The sequence below is a fragment of the Coregonus lavaretus genome, assembly GCF_964263955.1.
Source record: "Coregonus lavaretus genome assembly, chromosome: 5".
In the NCBI taxonomy this organism is placed as follows: Eukaryota; Metazoa; Chordata; class Actinopteri; order Salmoniformes; family Salmonidae; genus Coregonus; species Coregonus lavaretus.
In genome coordinates this window covers 51,010,800-51,031,896 of record NC_139992.1, presented here as the reverse complement: position 1 = coordinate 51,031,896, position 21,097 = coordinate 51,010,800, and the positions used below count along the sequence as shown (strand labels likewise).

General features: G+C 42.1%; 1 protein-coding gene across 3 annotated transcripts in view; it reads right to left on the bottom strand.

Annotated features, from left to right (window-relative positions):
- The window catches only part of LOC311129748 (neuron navigator 3-like), a 753,845-nt gene that overhangs the window by 609,474 nt on the left and 123,274 nt on the right, over nucleotides 1-21,097 (bottom strand). The gene's annotated exons all lie outside the window — the stretch shown is intronic.

The following is a 21,097-nucleotide window of genomic DNA, read 5'->3' as shown; positions in this document are numbered from 1 at the left end:
AGAGGACTGAGGACACACCCCTGGGGGGGGCCCTGTGTTAAGAGTCAGTGTGGAGGAGGTGGTGTTGCCAATCCTCACAGCCTGTGGTCTGCCTGTCAGGAAGTCTAGGATCCAGTTGCAGAGGGTGGTGTCCAGACCCAGGGCTCTGAGCTTGGTGGTGAATGCTGAACTCTAGTCAATGAACAGCAGCCTGTTTCTCTTGTCCAGATGTGTTACGGCCATGTGAATAGTGATGGAAATGGTATCTTCCATGGATCTGTTGGAGCGGTGGGCAGATTGGAGTGGGTCCAGAGTACCTGGCATGGTGGCCTTGATGTGGGCCATGAACAGCCTCTCAAAGCACTTCATGATGACCGGCGGGTGAGTGCAACGGGGCGATAGTAATTTGGGCATGTCACCTTGTTTTTAGGGCACTGGGATGATGGTGGTCTCCTTGAAGCAGGTGGGGACTACACTCTGGGACAGGGACAGGTTGACAATGTCATCTGGGCCAGGACCCGGACAGGGATGCCAGAAAATACAGCCTGGGACAGGACCCGGCCAGGGATGCCAGAAAATACAGCCTGGGACAGGACCCGGCCAGGGATGCCAGAAAATACAGCCTGGGCCAGGACCCGGCCAGGGATGACAGAAAATACAGCCTGGGACAGGACCCGGCCAGGGATGCCAGAAAATACAGCCTGGGACAGGACCCGGCCAGGGATGCCAGAAAATACAGCCTGGGCCAGGGCCCGGCCAGGGATGCCAGAAAATACAGTCTGGGACAGGACCCGGCCAGGGATGCCAGAAAATACAGCCTGTGACTGACAATGTATATTCCTCACTGTTGATGGATGAGTCCTGGGTGGATGAATATTTGAACATATTCCAATCAGTATTCTCAAAACAATCCTGCAGAATTGAGTCTGTCTCGTTTGTCCAGTATTGAGTCTGCCTCCTCTATCCAGTATTGAGTCTGCCTCCTCTATGCAGTATTGAGCCTGTCTCCTCTGTCCAGTATTGAGTCTGCCTCGTCTGTCCAGTATTGAGTCTGCCTCGTCTGTCCAGTATTGAGTCTGCCTCGTCTGTCCAGTATTGAGTCTGCCTCCTCAATCCAGTATTGAGTCTGCCTCCTCAGTCCAGTATTGAGTCTGCCTCGTCTGTCCAGTATTGAGTCTGCCTCCTCAGTCCAGTATTGAGTCTGCCTCGTCTATCCAGTATTGAGTCTGCCTCCTCAGTCCAGTATTGAGTCTGCCTCCTCAGTCCAGTATTGTCTGCCTCCTCAGTCCAGTATTGAGTCTGCCTCCTCAGTCCAGTATTGAGTCTGCCTCGTCTGTCCAGTATTGAGTCTGCCTCCTCAGTCCAGTATTGTCTGCCTCCTCAGTCCAGTATTGAGTCTGCCTCCTCTATCCAATTTCACTGTAGAACCCCAAGTCCCTCTCAAACTGCCTCAAATAGCTCCTTTGTTCCACCCACAATACACGCGGAGACCAGCTCAATCGGTGCCTCCAGTGATGCTATCTCTTTCATTGTTACCCAACGCTTAGGTTTACCTCCACTGTACTCATATCCTTCCATATCCTTGTCTGTACATAATGCCCTGAATCTATTCTACAACGCCCGGAAATCTGCCCCCTTTATTCTCTGTACCCAACGCACTAGAAGACCAGTTCTTAAAGCCTTTAGCCGTATCCTTATTCTAGTCCTCCTCTGTTCCTCTGGTGATGTAGAGGTTAACCCAGGCCCTGCAGCCCCCAGTATCACTCCTACTCCCCAGGAGCTATCATTCGTTGACTTCTGTAACCGTAGAAGCCACCTCCCTAAGTTTGAGTTATTCACTGCGTTAGCACACTCCGCCAACCCTGATGTTCTAGCAGTGTCCTGGCTTAGGAAATGTCCATCCCCAACTACAACATTTTCTGTCTAGATAGAACTGCCAAAGGGGGTGGAGTTGCAATCTACTGTAGAGATAGCCTGCAGAGCTCTATCATACTATCCAGGTCTGTGCCCAAACAGTTTGAGCTCCTACTTCTAAAAATCCACCTTTCCAGAAATGTCTCTCACTGTTGCCGCTTGCTACAGACCCCCCTCAGCCCCCAGCTGTGCCCTGGACACCATATGTGAATTGATTGCCCACCCATCTATCCTCAGAGTTCGTACTGCTTGGTGACCTAAATTGGGGTATGCTTAACACCCCGGCCATCCTACAATCCAAACTAGATGCCCTCAATCTCACACAAATTATCAAGGAACCTACCAGGTACAACCCTAAATCCGTAAACAACCCTAAATCCGTAAACATGGGCACCCTTATAGATATCATCCTGACTAACTTACCCTCTAAATACACCTCCGCTGTCTTCAACCAGGATCTCAGCGATCACTGCCTTATTGTCTGCGTCCGTAACGGGTCCGCGGTCAAACGACCACCCCTCATTACTGTCAAACGCTCCCTAAAACACTTTAGCGAGCAGGCCTTCCTAATTGACCTGGCCCAGGTATCCTGGATGGATATCGATCTCATTCTGTCAGTAGAGGATACCTGGTTGTTCTTTAAAAGTGCTTTAATAAGCATGCCCCATTCAAAAAATTCAGAACTAAGAACAGATATAGCCCCTGGTTCTCCTCAGACTTGACTGCCCTTGACCAGCACAAAAACATCCTGTGGCGTACTGCATTAGCATCGAATAGCCCCCGCGATATGCAACTGTTCAGGGAAGTTAGGAACCAATATACACAAGCAGTTAGGAAAGCAAAGCAAAGGCTAGCTTTTTCAAACAGAAATTTGCATCCTGTAGCACTAACTCCAAAAAGTTTTGGGACACTGTAAAGTCCATGGAGAATAAGAGCACATCCTCCCAGCTGCCCACTGCACTGAGGCTAGGAAACACTATCACCACCGATAAATCTACAATAATCGAGAACCGCTTCTCCTTCACACAAATTCAGACAGCTGATGTTCTGAAAGAGCTGCAAAATCTGGACCCCTACAAATCATCTGGGCTGGACAATCTGGACCCTTTCTTTCTAAAATTAGCCGCCGAAATTGTCGCAACCCCTATTACTAGCCTGTTCAACATCTCTTTCGTAACGTCTGAGATCCCCAAAGATTGGAAAGCTGCCGCGGTCATCCCCCTCTTCAAAGGGGGTGACACTCTAGATCCAAACTGTTACAGACCTATATCCATCCTGCCCTGCCTTTCGAAAGTATTTGAAAGCCAATATAACAAACAGATCACCGACCATTTCGAATCCCACCGTACCTTCTACGCTATGCAATCCGGTTTCCGAGCTGGTCATGGGTGCACCTCAGCCACGCTCAAGGTCCTAAACGATATTATAACCGCGACCGATAATAGACAGTACTGTGCAGCCGTCTTCATCGACCTGGCCAAGGCTTTCGACTCTGTCAACCACCGCATTCTTATTGGCAGACTAAATAGCCTTGGTTTCTCAAATGACTGCCTCGCCTGGTTCACCAACTACTTCTCAGATAGAGTTCAATGTGTCAAATCGGAGGACCTGTTGTCTGGACCTCTGGCAGTCTCTATGGGGGTGCCACAGGGTTCAATTATTGGGCTGACTATTTTCTCTGTGTATATCAATGATGTCGCTATTGCTGCCGGTGATCCACCTCTACGCAGATGACACCATTTTGTATATATCTGGCCCTTCATTGGACACTGTGTTAACAAACCTCCAAACGAGCTTCAATGCCATACAACACTCCTTCTGTAGCCTCCAACTGCTCTTAAACACAAGTAAATCTAAATGCGTGCTCTTCAATCGAACGCTGCTGGCACCCGCCCACCCGACTAGAATCACTACTCTCGAAGGGTCTGACCTAGAGTATGTGGACAACTACAAATACCTAGGTGTCTGGTTAGACTGTAAACTCTCCTTCCAGACTGATATTAAGCATCTCCAATCCAAAGATAAATCTAGAATCGGCTTCCTATTTTCCAACAAAGCCTCCTTCACTCATGCTGCCAAACATGCCCTCGTAAAATTGACTATCCTACCGATCCTTGACTTTGGCGATGTCATTTACAAAATAGCCTCCAATACTCTACTCAGCAAATTGGATGTAGTCTATCACAGTGCCATCTGTTTTGTCACCAAAGCCCCATATACTACCCACCATTGTGACCTGTATGCTCTCGTTGGCTGGCCCTCACTACATATTTGTCGCCAAACCCACTGGCTCCAGGTCATCTATAAATCACTGCTAGGCAAATCTCCGCCTTATCTTAGCTCATTGGTCACCATAGCAACACCCACCTGTAGTATGCGCTCCAGCAGGTATATCTCACTGGTCATCCCCAAAGCCAACACCTCCTTTGGCCGCAATTCCTTCCAATTCTCTGCTGCCAATGACTGGAACGAACTGCAAAAATCTCTGAAGCTGGAGACTCTTATCTCCCTCACTAACTTTAAGCATCAGTTGTCAGAGCACCTTACCGATCACTGCACCTGTACACAGCCATTCTGAAATTAGCCCACCCAACTATCTCATCCCTATATTGTTATTTATTTTGCTCATTTGCACCCCAGTATCTCTATTTGCACATCATCTCTTGCACATCTATCATTCCAGTGTTGATACTAATTGTAATTATTTTTGCACTATGGCCTATTTATTGCCTTACCTCCATAACTTGCTACATTTGCACACACTGTATATATATTTGACTTTATGTTTTGTTTACCCCATATGTAACTCTGTGTTGTTGTTTTTATCGCACTGCTTTGCTTTATCTTGGCCAGGTCGCAGTTGTAAATGAGAACTTGTTCTCAACTGGCTTACCTGGTTAAATAAAGGTGAAATAAATAAATAAAAATTAAAAACTCATCCAGAACTCTTTGACTTCTGGCAGAATGCCATCAGATATCTTATAATGGCTAACATTTAGTAGTTGCTCAGTCCCCTCCTGTACTCCCTGTTCACCCATGACTGCATGGCCAGGCACGACTCCAACACCATCATTCAGTTTGCCAATGACACAACAGTGGTAGGCCTGATCACCGACAACGATGAGACAGCCTATAGGGAGGAGGTCAGAGACCTGGCCGTGTGGTGCCAGGATAACAACCTCTCCCTCAATGTGATCAAGAGAAAGGAGATGATTGTGGACTACAGGAAAAAGAAGAGGACCGAGCACGCCCCCATTCTCATCGACAGAGCTGTAGTGGAACAGGTTGAGAGCTTCAAGTTCCTTGGTGTCCACATCACCAACAAACTATCATGGTCCAACCACACAAAGACAGTTGTGAAGAGGGCACGACAAAGCCTATTCCCCTCAGGAGACTGAAAAGATTTGGCATGGGTCCTCAGATCCTCAAAAATTCTACAGCTGCACCATCGAGAGCATCCTGACTGGTTGCATCACCACCTGGTATGGCAACTGCTCGGCCTCCGACTGCAAGCACTACAGAGGGTAGTGCGTACGGCCCAGTACATCACTGGGGCCAAGCTTCCTGCCATCCAGGACCTCTATACCAGGCAGTGTCAGAGGAAGGCCCTAAAAATGGTCAAAGACTCCAGCCACCCTAGTCATAGACTGTTCTCTCTGCTACTGCACGGCAAGCGGTACCTGAGCGCCAAGTCTAGGTCCAAAAGGCTCCTTAACAGCTTCTACCCCAAGCCATAAGACTCCTGAACAGCTAATCATGGCTACCCAGACTATTTGCATTGTTCCCCCCACCCCACCCCCTCTTTTACGCTGCTGCTACTCTGTTTATTATCTATGCATAGTCACTTTAACTCTACCCACATGTACATATTACCTCAATTACCTCGACAAACCGGTGCCCCCGGACATTGACTCTGTACCGGTACCCCCTGTATATAGCCTCGCTATTGTTATTTTATTTTACTGCTGCTCTTTAATTATTTGTTATTTGTATTTTTTAGTAATCAATTTTTTACTTAACACTTATTTTTCTTAAAACTGCATTGTTGGTTAAGGGCTTGTAAGTAAGCATTTCACTGTAAGTATTCGGCGCATGTGACAAATACAATTTTATTTGATTGGAATTGCATAGAAGTATATAGAACACTATGGACTCACTGATAGATATAGAACACTATGGACTCACCAGCAGAGACTCACTGATATATATAGAACACTATGGACTCACTGATAGATATAGAACACTATGGACTCACCAGCAGAGACTCACTGATAGATATAGAACACTATGGACTCACTGATAGATATAGAACACTATGGACTCACTGATAGATATAGAACACTATGGACTCACTGATAGATATAGAACACTATGGACTCACTGATAGATATAGAACACTATGGACTCACTGATAGATATAGAACACTATGGACTCACTGATAGATATAGAACACTATGGACTCACTGATATATATAGAACGCTATGGACTCACTGATAGATATAGAACACTATGGACTCACTGATAGATATAGAACACTATGGACTCAGTGATAGATATAGAACACTATGGACTCACTGATAGATATAGAACACTATGGACTCACTGATAGATATAGAACACTATGGACTCACTGATAGATATAGAACACTATGGACTCACTGATAGATATAGAACACTATGGACTCACTGATAGATATAGAACACTATGGACTCACCAGCAGAGACTCACTGATAGATATAGAACACTATGGACTCACCAACAGAGACTCACTGATAGATATAGAACACTATGGACTCACTGATAGATATAGAACACTATGGACTCACCAGCAGAGACTCACTGATAGATATAGAACACTATGGACTCACCAACAGAGACTCACTGATAGATATAGAACACTATGGACTCACTGATAGATATAGAACGCTATGGACTCACTGATAGATATAGAACACTATGGACACAGTGGTCCTCTGTAGCTCAGCTGGTAGAGCACGGCGCTTGTAATGCCAAGGTAGTGGGTTCGATCCCCGGGACCACCCATACACAAAAATGTATGCACGCATGACTGTAAGTCGCTTTGGATAAAAGCGTCTGCTAAATGGCATATTATTATTATTATAACACTATGGACTCACCAACAGAGACTCACTGATAGATATAGAACACTATGGACTCACCAACAGAGACTCACTGATAGATATAGAACACTATGGACTCACTGATAGATATAGAACACTATGGACTCACCAGCAGAGACTCACTGATAGATATAGAACACTATGGACTCACCAGCAGAGACTCACTGATAGATACAGAACACTATGGACTCACCAGCAGAGACTCACTGATAGATATAGAACACTATGGACTCACCAACAGAGACTCACTGATAGATATAGAACACTATGGACTCACTGATAGATATAGAACACTATGGACTCACTGATAGATATAGAACACTATGGACTCACCAGCAGAGACTCACTGATAGATACAGAACACTATGGACTCACCAGCAGAGACTCACTGATAGATATAGAACACTATGGACTCACTGATAGATATAGAAACACTATGGACTCACCAGCAGAGACTCACTGATAGATATAGAACACTATGGACTCACCAGCAGAGACTCACTGATAGATATAGAACGATATGGACTCACTGATAGATATAGAACACTATGGACTCACTGATAGATATAGAACACTATGGACTCACTGATAGATATAGAACACTATGGACTCACCAGCAGAGACTCACTGATAGATATAGAACACTATGGACTCACTGATAGATATAGAACACTATGGACTCACTGATAGATATAGAACACTATGGACTCTCCAGCAGAGACTCACTGATAGATATAGAACGCTATGGACTCACTGATAGATATAGAACACTATGGACTCACCAGCAGAGACTCACTGATAGATATAGAACACTATGGACTCACCAGCAGAGACTCACTGATAGATATAGAACACTATGGACTCACCAGCAGAGACTCACTGATAGATATAGAACGCTATGGACTCACTGATAGATATAGAACACTATGGACTCACCAGCAGAGACTCACTGATAGATATAGAACACTATGGACTCACTGATAGATATAGAACACTATGGACTCACTGATAGATATAGAACACTATGGACTCTCCAGCAGAGACTCACTGATAAGATATAGAACGCTATGGACTCACTGATAGATATAGAACACTATGGACTCACCAGCAGAGACTCACTGGTAGATATAGAACACTATGGACTCACTGATAGATATAGAACACTATGGACTCACTGATAGATATAGAACACTATGGACTCACTGATAGATATAGAACACTATGGACTCACTGATAGATATAGAACACTATGGACTCACTGATAGATATAGAACGCTATGGACTCACTAATAGATATAGAACGCTATGGACTCACTGATAGATATACAACACTATGGACTCACCAGCAGAGACTCACTGATAGATACAGAACACTATGGACTCACCAGCAGATACTCACTGATAGATATAGAACACTATGGACTCACCAGCAGAGACTCACTGATAGATATAGAACACTATGGACTCACTGATAGATATAGAACGCTATGGACTCACTGATAGATATAGGACACTATGGACTCACTGATAGATATAGAACACTATGGACTCACTGATAGATATAGAACACTATGGACTCACTGATAGATATAGAACACTATGGACTCACCAGCAGAGACTCACTGATAGATACAGAACACTATGGACTCACTGATAGATATAGAACACTATGGACTCACCAGCAGAGACTCACTGATAGATATAGAACGCTATGGACTCACTGATAGATATAGAACACTATGGACTCACTGATAGATATAGAACACTATGGACTCACCAGCAGAGACTCACTGATAGATATAGAACACTATGGACTCACCAGCAGAGACTCACTGATAGATATAGGACACTATGGACTCACTGATAGATATAGAACACTATGGACTCACTGATAGATATAGAACACTATGGACTCACTGATAGATATAGAACACTATGGACTCACTGATAGATATAGAACACTATGGACTCACTGATAGATATAGAACACTATGGACTCACTGATAGATATAGAACACTATGGACTCACTGATAGATATAGAACACTATGGACTCACTGATAGATATAGAACACTATGGACTCACTGATAGATATAGAACACTGTGGACTCACTGATAGATATAGAACACTGTGGACTCACTGATAGATATAGAACACTATGGACTCACTGATAGATATAGAACACTATGGACTCACTGATAGATATAGAACACTATGGACTCACTGATAGATATAGAACACTATGGACTCACTGATAGATATAGAACACTATGGACTCACTGATAGATATAGAACACTATGGACTCACTGATAGATATAGTACACTATGGACTCACTGATAGATATAGAACACTATGGACTCACTGATAGATATAGGACACTATGGACTCACTGATAGATATAGAACACTATGGACTCACTGATAGATATAGAACACTATGGACTCACTGATAGATATAGAACACTATGGACTCACTGATAGATATAGAACACTATGGACTCACTGATAGATATAGGACACTATGGACTCACTGATAGATATAGAACGCTATGGACTCACTGATAGATATAGAACACTATGGACTCACTGATAGATATAGAACACTATGGACTCACCAGCAGAGACTCACTGATAGATATAGAACACTATGGACTCACCAGCAGAGACTCACTGATAGATACAGAACACTATGGACTCACTGATATATATAGAACACTATGGACTCACTGATAGATATAGAACACTATGGACTCACTGATAGATATAGAACACTATGGACTCACTGATAGATATAGAACACTATGGACTCACTGATAGATATAGAACACTATGGACTCACTGATAGATATAGAACACTATGGACTCACTGATAGATATAGAACACTATGGACTCACTGATAGATATAGAACACTGTGGACTCACTGATAGATATAGAACGCTATGGACTCACTGATAGATATAGAACACTATGGACTCACTGATAGATATAGAACGCTATGGACTCACTGATAGATATAGAACACTATGGACTCACTGATAGATATAGAACACTATGGACTCACTGATAGATATAGAACGCTATGGACTCACTGATAGATATATCTGATCAGTCCCTACACCCAAACGAGGGCATTGCGCTCATCCACCTCTGGCCTGCTGGCTCCCCTTCCTCTGCGGAAGCATAGTTCCCGCTCAGCCCAGTCAAAACTGTTCGCTGCTCTGGCACCCCAATGGTGGAAAAAGCTCCCTCACGACGCCAGGACAGCGGAGTCACTCACCACCTTCCGGAGACATTTGAAACCCCACCTCTTTAAGGAATACCTGGGATAGGATAAAGGAATCCTTCTACCCCCCCCCCCCCCCTGATAGATATAGAACACTATGGACTCACTGATAGATACAGAACACTATGGACTCACTGATAGATATAGAACACTATGGACTCACTGATAGATATAGAACACTATGGACTCACTGATAGATATAGAACACTATGGACTCACTGATAGATATAGAACACTATGGACTCACTGATAGATATAGAACACTATGGACTCACTGATAGATATAGAACACTATGGATTCACTGATAGATATAGAACACTATGGACTCACTGATAGATGTAGAACACTGTGGACTCACTGATAGATATAGAACACTATGGACTCACTGATAGATACAGAACACTATGGACTCACTGATAGATATAGAACACTATGGACTCACCAGCAGAGACTCACTGATAGATATAGAACACTATGGACTCACTGATAGATATAGAACACTATGGACTCACTGATAGATATAGAACACTATGGACTCACTGATAGATATAGAACACTATGGACTCACCAGCAGAGACTCACTGATAGATATAGAACACTATGGACTCACTGATAGATATAGTACACTATGGACTCACTGATAGATATAGAACACTATGGACTCACTGATAGATATAGGACACTATGGACTCACTGATAGATATAGAACACTATGGACTCACTGATAGATATAGAACACTATGGACTCACCAGCAGAGACTCACTGATAGATATAGAACACCATGGACTCACTGATAGATATAGAACACTATGGACTCACCAGCAGAGACTCACTGATAGATATAGAACACTATGGACTCACCAGCAGAGACTCACTGATAGATATAGAACACTATGGACTCACTGATAGATATAGAACGCTATGGACTCACTGATAGATATAGAACACTATGGACTCACTGATAGATATAGAACACTATGGACTCACTGATAGATATAGAACACTATGGACTCACTGATAGATATAGAACACTATGGACTCACTGATAGATATAGAACACTATGGACTCACTGATAGATATAGAACACTATGGACTCACTGATAGATATAGAACACTATGGACTCACTGATAGATATACAACACTATGGACTCACCAGCAGAGACTCACTGATAGATATAGAACACTATGGACTCACCAGCAGAGACTCACTGATAGATATAGAACACTATGGACTCACCAGCAGAGACTCACTGATAGATATAGATCACTATGGACTCACTGATAGATATAGAACACTATGGACTCACTGATAGATATAGTACACTATGGACTCACTGATAGATATAGAACACTATGGACTCACTGATAGATATAGAACACTATGGACTCACTGATAGATATAGAACACTATGGACTCACTGATAGATATAGTACACTATGGACTCACTGATAGATATAGAACACTATGGACTCACTGATAGATATAGGACACTATGGACTCACTGATAGATATAGAACACTATGGACTCACTGATAGATATAGAACACTACTGATTCACTGATAGATATAGAACACTATGGACTCACTGATAGATATAGAACACTATGGACTCACTGATAGATATAAGACACTATGGACTCACTGATAGATATAGAACACTATGGACTCACTGATAGATATAGAACACTATGGACTCACCAGCAGAGACTCACTGATAGATATAGAACACTATGGACTCACTGATAGATATAGAACACTATGGACTCACCAGCAGAGACTCACTGATAGATATAGAACACTATGGACTCACCAGCAGAGACTCACTGATAGATATAGAACGCTATGGACTCACTGAAAGATATAGGACACTATGGACTCACTGATAGATATAGAACACTATGGACTCACTGATAGATATAGAACACTATGGACTCACTGATAGATATAGAACACTATGGACTCACTGATAGATATAGAACACTATGGACTCACTGATAGATATAGAACACTATGGACTCTCCAGCAGAGACTCACTGATAGATATAGAATACTATGGACTCACCAGCAGAGACTCACTGATAGATATAGAACACTATGGACTCACTGATAGATATAGAACACTATGGACTCACTGATAGATATAGAACACTATGGACTCACCAGCAGAGACTCACTGATAGATATAGAACACTATGGACTCACTGATAGATATAGAACACTATGGACTCACTGATAGATATAGAACACTATGGACTCACTGATAGATATAGAACACTATGGACTCACTGATAGATATAGGACACTATGGACTCACTGATAGATATAGAACACTATGGACTCACTGATAGATATAGAACACTATGGACTCACTGATAGATATAGAACGCTATGGACTCACTGATAGATATAGAACACTATGGACTCACTGATAGATATAGAACACTATGGACTCACTGATAGATACAGAACACTATGGACTCACTGATAGATATAGAACACTATGGACTCTCTGATAGATATAGAACACTATGGACTCACTGATAGATATAGAACACTATGGACTCACTGATAGATATAGAACACTATGGACTCACTGATAGATATAGAACACTATGGACTCACTGATAGATATAGAACACTATGGACTCACTGATAGATATAGAACACTATGGACTCACTGATAGATATAGAACGCTATGGACTCACTGATAGATATATCTGATCAGTCCCTACACCCAAACGAGGGCATTGCGCTCATCCACCTCTGGCCTGCTGGCTCCCCTTCCTCTGCGGAAGCATAGTTCCCGCTCAGCCCAGTCAAAACTGTTCGCTGCTCTGGCACCCCAATGGTGGAACAAGCTCCCTCACGACGCCAGGACAGCGGAGTCACTCACCACCTTCCGGAGACATTTGAAACCCCACCTCTTTAAGGAATACCTGGGATAGGATAAAGGAATCCTTCTACCCCCCCCCCCCCTGATAGATATAGAACACTATGGACTCACTGATAGATACAGAACACTATGGACTCACTGATAGATATAGAACACTATGGACTCACTGATAGATATAGAACACTATGGACTCACTGATAGATATAGAACACTATGGACTCACTGATAGATATAGAACACTATGGACTCACTGATAGATATAGAACACTATGGACTCACTGATAGATATAGAACACTATGGATTCACTGATAGATATAGAACACTATGGACTCACTGATAGATGTAGAACACTGTGGACTCACTGATAGATATAGAACACTATGGACTCACTGATAGATACAGAACACTATGGACTCACTGATAGATATAGAACACTATGGACTCACCAGCAGAGACTCACTGATAGATATAGAACACTATGGACTCACTGATAGATATAGAACACTATGGACTCACTGATAGATATAGAACACTATGGACTCACTGATAGATATAGAACACTATGGACTCACCAGCAGAGACTCACTGATAGATATAGAACACTATGGACTCACTGATAGATATAGTACACTATGGACTCACTGATAGATATAGAACACTATGGACTCACTGATAGATATAGGACACTATGGACTCACTGATAGATATAGAACACTATGGACTCACTGATAGATATAGAACACTATGGACTCACCAGCAGAGACTCACTGATAGATATAGAACACCATGGACTCACTGATAGATATAGAACACTATGGACTCACCAGCAGAGACTCACTGATAGATATAGAATACTATGGACTCACCAGCAGAGACTCACTGATAGATATAGAACACTATGGACTCACTGATAGATATAGAACGCTATGGACTCACTGATAGATATAGAACACTATGGACTCACTGATAGATATAGAACACTATGGACTCACTGATAGATATAGAACACTATGGACTCACTGATAGATATAGAACACTATGGACTCACTGATAGATATAGAACACTATGGACTCACTGATAGATATAGAACACTATGGACTCACTGATAGATATAGAACACTATGGACTCACTGATAGATATACAACACTATGGACTCACCAGCAGAGACTCACTGATAGATATAGAACACTATGGACTCACCAGCAGAGACTCACTGATAGATATAGAACACTATGGACTCACCAGCAGAGACTCACTGATAGATATAGATCACTATGGACTCACTGATAGATATAGAACACTATGGACTCACTGATAGATATAGTACACTATGGACTCACTGATAGATATAGAACACTATGGACTCACTGATAGATATAGAACACTATGGACTCACTGATAGATATAGAACACTATGGACTCACTGATAGATATAGTACACTATGGACTCACTGATAGATATAGAACACTATGGACTCACTGATAGATATAGGACACTATGGACTCACTGATAGATATAGAACACTATGGACTCACTGATAGATATAGAACACTACTGATTCACTGATAGATATAGAACACTATGGACTCACTGATAGATATAGAACACTATGGACTCACTGATAGATATAAGACACTATGGACTCACTGATAGATATAGAACACTATGGACTCACTGATAGATATAGAACACTATGGACTCACCAGCAGAGACTCACTGATAGATATAGAACACTATGGACTCACTGATAGATATAGAACACTATGGACTCACCAGCAGAGACTCACTGATAGATATAGAACACTATGGACTCACCAGCAGAGACTCACTGATAGATATAGAACGCTATGGACTCACTGATAGATATAGGACACTATGGACTCACTGATAGATATAGAACACTATGGACTCACTGATAGATATAGAACACTATGGACTCACTGATAGATATAGAACACTATGGACTCACTGATAGATATAGAACACTATGGACTCACTGATAGATATAGAACACTATGGACTCACTGATAGATATAGAACACTATGGACTCTCCAGCAGAGACTCACTGATAGATATAGAATACTATGGACTCACCAGCAGAGACTCACTGATAGATATAGAACACTATGGACTCACTGATAGATATAGAACACTATGGACTCACTGATAGATATAGAACACTATGGACTCACCAGCAGAGACTCACTGATAGATATAGAACACTATGGACTCACTGATAGATATAGAACACTATGGACTCACTGATAGATATAGAACACTATGGACTCACTGATAGATATAGAACACTATGGACTCACTGATAGATATAGGACACTATGGACTCACTGATAGATATAGAACACTATGGACTCACTGATAGATATAGAACACTATGGACTCACTGATAGATATAGAACGCTATGGACTCACTGATAGATATAGAACACTATGGACTCACTGATAGATATAGAACACTATGGACTCACTGATAGATATAGAACACTATGGACTCACTGATAGATATAGAACACTATGGACTCACTGATAGATATAGAACACTATGGACTCACTGATAGATATAGGACACTATGGACTCACTGATAGATATAGAACACTATGGACTCACTGATAGATATAGAACACTATGGACTCACTGATAGATATAGAACGCTATGGACTCACTGATAGATATAGAACACTATGGACTCACTGATAGATATAGAACACTATGGACTCACTGATAGATACAGAACACTATGGACTCACTGATAGATATAGAACACTATGGACTCTCTGATAGATATAGAACACTATGGACTCACTGATAGATATAGAACGCTATGGACTCACTGATAGATATAGAACACTATGGACTCACTGATAGATATAGAACACTATGGACTCACTGATAGATATAGAACACTATGGACTCACTGATAGATATAGAACACTATGGACTCACTGATAGATATAGAACGCTATGGACTCACTGATAGATATATCTGATCAGTCCCTACACCCAAACGAGGGCATTGCGCTCATCCACCTCTGGCCTGCTGGCTCCCCTTCCTCTGCGGAAGCATAGTTCCCGCTCAGCCCAGTCAAAACTGTTCGCTGCTCTGGCACCCCAATGGTGGAACAAGCTCCCTCACGACGCCAGGACAGCGGAGTCACTCACCACCTTCCGGAGACATTTGAAACCCCACCTCTTTAAGGAATACCTGGGATAGGATAAAGGAATCCTTCTACCCCCCCCCCCCCCCTGATAGATATAGAACACTATGGACTCACTGATAGATACAGAACACTATGGACTCACTGATAGATATAGAACACTATGGACTCACTGATAGATATAGAACACTATGGACTCACTGATAGATATAGAACACTATGGACTCACTGATAGATATAGAACACTATGGACTCACTGATAGATATAGAACACTATGGACTCACTGATAGATATAGAACACTATGGATTCACTGATAGATATAGAACACTATGGACTCACTGATAGATGTAGAACACTGTGGACTCACTGATAGATATAGAACACTATGGACTCACTGATAGATACAGAACACTATGGACTCACTGATAGATATAGAACACTATGGACTCACCAGCAGAGACTCACTGATAGATATAGAACACTATGGACTCACTGATAGATATAGAACACTATGGACTCACTGATAGATATAGAACACTATGGACTCACTGATAGATATAGAACACTATGGACTCACCAGCAGAGACTCACTGATAGATATAGAACACTATGGACTCACTGATAGATATAGTACACTATGGACTCACTGATAGATATAGAACACTATGGACTCACTGATAGATATAGGACACTATGGACTCACTGATAGATATAGAACACTATGGACTCACTGATAGATATAGAACACTATGGACTCACCAGCAGAGACTCACTGATAGATATAGAACACCATGGACTCACTGATAGATATAGAACACTATGGACTCACCAGCAGAGACTCACTGATAGATATAGAATACTATGGACTCACCAGCAGAGACTCACTGATAGATATAGAACACTATGGACTCACTGATAGATATAGAACGCTATGGACTCACTGATAGATATAGAACACTATGGACTCACTGATAGATATAGAACACTATGGACTCACTGATAGATATAGAACACTATGGACTCACTGATAGATATAGAACACTATGGACTCACTGATAGATATAGAACACTATGGACTCACTGATAGATATAGAACACTATGGACTCACTGATAGATATAGAACACTATGGACTCACTGATAGATATACAACACTATGGACTCACCAGCAGAGACTCACTGATAGATATAGAACACTATGGACTCACCAGCAGAGACTCACTGATAGATATAGAACACTATGGACTCACCAGCAGAGACTCACTGATAGATATAGATCACTATGGACTCACTGATAGATATAGAACACTATGGACTCACTGATAGATATAGTACACTATGGACTCACTGATAGATATAGAACACTATGGACTCACTGATAGATATAGAACACTATGGACTCACTGATAGATATAGAACACTATGGACTCACTGATAGATATAGTACACTATGGACTCACTGATAGATATAGAACACTATGGACTCACTGATAGATATAGGACACTATGGACTCACTGATAGATATAGAACACTATGGACTCACTGATAGATATAGAACACTACTGATTCACTGATAGATATAGAACACTATGGACTCACTGATAGATATAGAACACTATGGACTCACTGATAGATATAAGACACTATGGACTCACTGATAGATATAGAACACTATGGACTCACTGATAGATATAGAACACTATGGACTCACCAGCAGAGACTCACTGATAGATATAGAACACTATGGACTCACTGATAGATATAGAACACTATGGACTCACCAGCAGAGACTCACTGATAGATATAGAACACTATGGACTCACCAGCAGAGACTCACTGATAGATATAGAACGCTATGGACTCACTGATAGATATAGGACACTATGGACTCACTGATAGATATAGAACACTATGGACTCACTGATAGATATAGAACACTATGGACTCACTGATAGATATAGAACACTATGGACTCACTGATAGATATAGAACACTATGGACTCACTGATAGATATAGAACACTATGGACTCACTGATAGATATAGAACACTATGGACTCTCCAGCAGAGACTCACTGATAGATATAGAATACTATGGACTCACCAGCAGAGACTCACTGATAGATATAGAACACTATGGACTCACTGATAGATATAGAACACTATGGACTCACTGATAGATATAGAACACTATGGACTCACCAGCAGAGACTCACTGATAGATATAGAACACTATGGACTCACTGATAGATATAGAACACTATGGACTCACTGATAGATATAGAACACTATGGACTCACTGATAGATATAGAACACTATGGACTCACTGATAGATATAGGACACTATGGACTCACTGATAGATATAGAACACTATGGACTCACTGATAGATATAGAACACTATGGACTCACTGATAGATATAGAACGCTATGGACTCACTGATAGATATAGAACACTATGGACTCACTGATAGATATAGAACACTATGGACTCACTGATAGATACAGAACACTATGGACTCACTGATAGATATAGAACACTATGGACTCTCTGATAGATATAGAACACTATGGACTCACTGATAGATATAGAACGCTATGGACTCACTGATAGATATAGAACACTATGGACTCACTGATAGATATAGAACACTATGGACTCACTGATAGATATAGAACACTATGGACTCACTGATAGATATAGAACACTATGGACTCACTGATAGATATAGAACACTATGGACTCACTGATAGATATAGAACACTATGGACTCACCAGCAGAGACTCACTGATAGATATAGAACACGATGGACTCACTGATAGATATAGAACACTATGGACTCACTGATAGATATAGAACACTATGGACTCACTGATAGATATAGAACACTATGGACTCACTGATAGATATAGAACACTATGGACTCACTGATAGATATAGGACACTATGGACTCACTGATAGATATAGAACACTATGGACTCACTGATAGATATAGGACACTATGGACTCACTGATAGATATAGAACACTATGGACTCACTGATAGATATAGAACACTATGGACTCACTGATAGATATAGAACACTATGGACTCACTGATAGATATAGAACACTATGGACTCACTGATGGATATAGAACACTATGGACTCACTGATAGATATAGAACACTATGGACTCACTCGCTTTCTCCTGTTGTGCTATTTACAAACACATGACTGGCTCAACTGTTCTGGGGAACTACGGTGAGCTTCATAATGTAAATGTGACCAAATGTAATGTGACCAGTGAAATGAAGAACACAATCTGCTTTACCTCCTAACATATTGCACAAGTTGACTGCAGGTGTTAACTTCAAAAGTAGTTGATAATATTGAAAAATCATCCTGTGTCTTTTCCCAAATACCCTGGTATATGGTATACAGCCCAAGCCGATAAAAACACGTGAATTCCCTCTGCATATAGTGGGATCAGCATTTTAGCTTAAAAAACTCCAGGTCGGGAGAACAGTTTTCAACTTCGGTACATCAGGAAATGTTGATGAGGAAACATCCCCCCCCCCCCCCCCCCCCACGCTTTCCAGAAGCCGCCGTTCGATCCAAAAGCCGTCTGGTTGAATAGCAGAGTCAAGTGTTTCGTCCGTAAGCCATGTCTCTGTAAACACAAAGACAGCATTCCCTGATGTCCCTCTGCGATTGAAGCCTTGCTCCGAGTTCACAAAGTTTTCCAGCGATTGGACATTACATTTACATTTACATTTACGTCATTTAGCAGACGCTCTTATCCAGAGCGACTTACAAATTGGTGCATTCACCCTATAACCAGTGGGATAACCACTTTACAATTTTTATTTTAATTTTAAGAGGGGGGTGGGGGGGGGGGGGGGGGTAGAAGGATTACTTTATCCTATCCCAGGTATTCCTTAAAGAGGTGGGGTTTCAAATGTCTCCGGAAGGTGGTGAGCGACTCCGCTGTCCTGGCGTCGTGAGGGAGCCTGTTCCACCATTGGGGTGCCAGAGCAGCGAACAGTTTTGACTGGGCTGAGCGGGAACTATGCTTCCGCAGAGGAAGGGGAGCCAGCAGGCCAGAGGTGGATGAACGCAATGCCCTCGTTTGGGTGTAGGGACTGATCAGAGCCTGAAGGTACGGAGGTGCCGTTCCCCTCACAGCTCCATAGGCAAGCACCATGGTCTTGTAACAGATGCGAGCTTCAACTGGAAGCCAGTGGAGTGTGCGGAGGAGCGGGGTGACGTGAGAGAACTTGGGAAGGTTGAACACCATTAGCCATCAGGATCTTTTTCCGTCTTTTCAGCCTGGAGTCCCCCTTCCTGTTCTTTGTCGCTGGCGTTGCCTTCGGTCATCATGGTCGGTCGGTTGACTCTTATGACACCAAAAATGTCTCTGAGAACAAAAACAGCTCAACCCTGGAATGTAAATGGAATGTTGAGGAATAGTTGTTCAGAACCAGAACTGGTTACCAGGGTTACAGAAGACGCTAGCTTGGAATTTCAAACCAAACATTTTATGTATTTCAGCTCATCCTGAAGCTAAACTACAACGACGTGTTTGAAGAAGATATTGGACTATTTCAACCTCAAAGTGAGTATCTATGCATTGCATCTCTGAGACCTAGTTTGACGCCTTGTTTTTCCTCTGTTTTTAAACATACAAAAAACACGCACTACTTTAAGCCA